Here is a 5,000-nt window from a genome sequence, read left to right on the forward strand (position 1 = left end):
ACTCTCAGTGTGAGGTGGCGCGTCCCCCCAGAGCCAAAGCGCCCCTACTTCTAGACGTGGGGACTGGACACCCTATGACGTTTCTCTCCTGCGATTCCACAGAGCATACCTCTTGAAATTGCGTCATCGTAGATCAGCCCGTGACAGCCAGCAGCCCCAAAGGAACCTAATGCTGCTTAGCTCAGGAGGTCGAGTGGGTTGACATGTAACCGGAAGGTTGCTAGTTCGCTCCTCCTAGCCGAGCGTCGAGGTGTCCCTGAGCGAGACGCCTCACCCCTCGCTGCTCCTGATGAGCTGGCTGTCGCCCTGCGTGGTTGACTCCGCCGTTAATGGCTGCTAAGCTGGTGGTGATAGACCACACCACTCCGTAGGAAATTGATTCACTTTTAAATTATTTAAAACGTTTTTCCTTTATTCATGTATGTATGTAAATAATGGCACCCATTGAACTCCTGATCATCCCTGGAAGGAGTCATCCACACTCTGCGTTCCTTATCCAGATTTCTTCCTTTCTAAGTCAGGGAGTTTTCTCTTGCCCTCTGGGGGGCTATGGTTCAGGGGGGGTGTCATAAATATACGGCCTGTTAAGCCCCTTTAAGACTGTAGCTGTGGTTAAGGGCAGTATACAAATTCAATTTAATGTAATAGTACACCCTAGACAAGCTGTTGCCTCAGATCATGCTAGTTACCTGGTGGGATCCGGCCCATAGACCATCAGTCTGGGAGGAAAGTGCTCTCCTCGCTGAGCTGGTGATGGACATGTACCAAATGTTGGAGATGAAAAAATGTTGTAGGCGGAGGCAACATCTAGCCTGGGAGACTTCAACTATCTATCATGGAAACAGCCACAGTCTATGAAAGAATCGTCTCTATCATAGAATAACACATCCACGATCTGTCATAAAACACCACATCTATGATCTATCATAGAATACCACATCCACGATCTATCATAGACCACCACATCTAAGATCTATGATAGAATACCACATCTACGATCCATCCCATACACTATATATCCAAAATTCTGCAAACTATTTTTCATGGAATACCAGCAGTAATCGTTTTTGAATACGATCATTCATTTCGAGTTCATTAACCCGCAAAACGTGATGCCGCTCTTTGAGCTACAGAGAGACTTTTTCCAAAAGCGGGAGATGAAAATATCTTGTAGAAGTAGGAGCTATCTATCATAGACAGAGACAATGCATGCAGCATCATCATCGCTTAAAAAATAGTGTTTATTTTTTAACACATTCTTTAAAAAGTAGGTTTCCGTTGGTAAACTCACCCACTTAAAACCCAAAAATTGTCGCTTACAAAAAGATAACCACTCTATACTTTTGAAAAGGCATCTCAAAAATTAAAAGAACAACGACCAGACAAGAATGTGTCATGAGAAATGTTTTCCGGATTCCCATTAAAGCCCAGTTACACATCAGCCCATTTCCCTTCCCCTTGCACTAATAAGGGAGTTTACAACATTAAGGGGACACTCAAAATCGGAAACCTGCCTTGTAAATTCTCCATCAAGAGTATGTTTGCAGTTGTGCTTATGCAGTTGTGTTATGCCTTTTGCGTTTGTGGTGTGGGAGGGTTCCCCCACTCTGCGTCCCTTCTGAGTTGGGGCCTAAGTAGTGGCTGATTATTTTTAAGCAAGTTGTGACAGCAAATATTTCTCCTTAGCCAATCATGTCCCGGCCCACAGCATCACCCAGACAAATAGCGACTGCTCTGGTCTGCCGGTCGAAGCTTTTCGAAGAAGTTTTGGCCTGGAGATATAACTCGTAAATGGACTGCATTTATGCAGTACCTTTCCAACCAGCGGTCACTCAAAGCGCTTTACAACACGGCCTAACATTCACCCATTCATGCACACATTCACACTCTGACGGCGGAGTCAACCTCGCAAGGCAACGGCAAGCTCCCGGGGAGCCGTCAGGGTGAGGTGTCTCACTCAGGGTCACCCTGACACTCAAGGAGGAGGATCGAACTAGCGACCTTCCGGTTACCAGCCGACCCGCTCTACCTCCTGAGCCGCAATCATTTCTGCTACGGTCCAAGACTTCTGAGACTGATTAACTGATTAGCTTCAGCTGTGCAATTAAGGACAGCTGTAGTCCATCCATCTAAGCCCTAATCGGCTTATCCAAGCTCAGGCTAGTGAACAGCTATGCTAGTGAACAGCTATGCTAGTGAACAGCTATGCTAGTAGTAATGCAGTGTTCGGAAACACCCCTCAAAAGTGACAAAAACCCCTTGGACGCAGTGAAACTGTGTAATGGTTTGGCCATCAATGAAATAACATTTAAAACAGAAGAACCTGACAATGGACTGATTAACAACAAAGGCTGACAATGAGGAGAGACTGACCTGTCGTCTACGTGAATGATGGTTTTTAAAATGGACGACTTGTGTTCCCCTAAAACAATGTTATTCAGGAGCCACGTATTCAATAATATCTTCAGATTTATGGAATCTGGCTGAGATACTCACACTTACCCGTTGATAAGGGGATGATTATGAATGTGCATTAATGAGGCAGATTTTCCCATAGCAACAGACTGTTCAGAGAGAGTCCGTCTTAGGGGCGAGTTAATGAATGGATGAATGGGGGGATAAGGTCTGTAAGGGTCACGCACTGCATATAATACAGCCTTAACGAGCTGTGCAACTCTATAGTTTACTCCAACTTCTTTCTTTACAGAAATCCACCCCTGTGTGTGTGTGTGCGTGTCTAGGTGTATATGAGTGTGTGTGCGTGTGTGTGTGTGTGTGTGTGTGTCCAGGTGTGTGTGTCTAGGGGATTGTTTGATTGTGTGTTTATGTCTAGGTGTGTGTGTGTGTGTGTGTGTGTGTGTGTGTGTGTGTGTGTGTGTGTGTGTGTGTGTGTGTGTGTGTGTGTGTGTGCATGTGTGTGCCTTTATGTCTAAGTGTGTGTGTCTTTGTGACTGTGTGTCCAGGTGAGTATATCTATTGGATTGTGTGTTTGTCCGTTACGTGGTTGTGGGAGTAATTATATTGGATTGTGTGTGTTTGTGTGTGTGTGTGTGTGTGTGTGTGTGTGTGTGTGTGTGTGTGTGTCTGTGTGAGTGTGAGCGCAGCATCTCTTTGGCACGCAATTCTGCGTTGTTGAACCGCAAATCTAGATATTTTTGAAAGATTTTGCATTTATATTTATTGACAACTCAACCTGAAGTCCCCGGTTCATAAATATATTTATCACTTAGATAACCCAGTGCCGACATAATCTATAAATGATACAGCACCAAAAAATCCAAATCCCATTGTGGATTGAAATGACATTTTGCTGTGATTAAATGAAGAAGGAATCGTACCATAAGGACCTGACCTCCAACAAAAGATGTCTTGATTAATCAAACACAAAATAAGTCCTTCAAACTTTAAATGAGTCACTCGCTTCCAAGTATAACGTGGAGCAACCAACATTTATGTTTTCTTAATGGGGCTCTGTTATTGTGATTCAAAACCTTTATATTCTCTTTGGCAAGGCTAACTCCAGCTGAACTTAAAGGGGACTTATTATAACATCAGGTGTGAGTGTGATTAGCCTTACAAGCCGTTTCGAAAATCTGCCTAATATGACATCACTAGTGGGTGTGTCCACCTAGATCTGTGCTGGATAGATCTATCTACCAGTGGACTGAAGTAAACATTGCTCATCTATCCAGCACAGATCTAGGTGGACACGCCCACTAGTGATGTCATATTAGGCAGATTTTCGAAACGGCTTGTAAGGCTAATCACACTCACACCTGGTGGTATAATAAGTCCCATTTAAAATTCAGTTAATCAGTCTATTGTCGGGTACTTCTGTTTTAAGATGTATTTCATTGATGGCCGAACAATTAAATGTTTTAACGGCAATCACAGGGTTGTTGTCAGTATTGAGGGGTGTTTCCGAGCACACCCTAGCTTTGTGTTGTGTGTGTGTGTGTGTGTGTGTGTGTGTGTGTGTGTGTGTGTGTGTGTGTGTGTGTGTGTGTGTGTGTCTGTGTCTGTGTCTGTGTCTCTGTCTGTGTGTCGGTGTCTGTCTACCTGTTTGTCTGTCTGTCTGTGTCTATGTGCGTGCGTGTGTGTGTGTGTGTTCATTGATGGCCAAACAATTAAACCTTTTCACTGCAATCCCAGTGTTGTAGTCAGTATTGCAAAATCCACAACACAAAGACAAAAGCCACAACACAAATGCAAACACCCCGAATACAAGTCACACCACGAATACAGGGTTGATCAAACAGGGCTAACAATTAAATGGAGCGACTATTATTGCCTGTATTATATATACAGCATATAAAAAATCTGAAATCTGAAATCTTTGAAACGTTACCTTGTGCGAGGCTTATCGGCACCATACGATCATCTGATACTAAACTTTTAATTTCCATATCCTTAAATCTAACGACACTCTGACTGTTAATAATGTCATCTTAAATTTAGAATACATTTCTCCATATCACCCAGCCCTAATAGGTAGATAACTACTGTTGTGGAAAGTACAACACTTACTTTAACAAGAAAAAAAGAACTGGAAAAGTCGTGGAGATTACAGGAGTATATAATGTATGCAGACATTAAGCCTCTACTCTGGATGCAGAATGAGCAATGAACACCATTTCACAGAGTGTGTTATACTATTGAACGCCCAATAGCAGAGGTTTGTTGGAGTAGGAAATGACAAACTAGGAGATTTGTGCACAGATGGGGTTGCAAAAACTATAACCGGGTTATGGTAAGGGTGAGTGTCCAACCATCCATCGATCCATATACACACACAGACACAAACAAACACACACACACACACACACACACACACACACACACACACACACACACACACACACACACACACACACACACACACACACACACACACACACACACACACACACACACACACACATTGGTGACTGTTTTCTACACTTTCATTCATGCAACATATTAATAAGACACTGGTCACACTATGTTTATGTATATAGTAT

The sequence above is a fragment of the Gadus morhua genome, chromosome 4 (genome assembly GCF_902167405.1).
Source record: "Gadus morhua chromosome 4, gadMor3.0, whole genome shotgun sequence".
Taxonomy (NCBI): Eukaryota; Metazoa; Chordata; class Actinopteri; order Gadiformes; family Gadidae; genus Gadus; species Gadus morhua.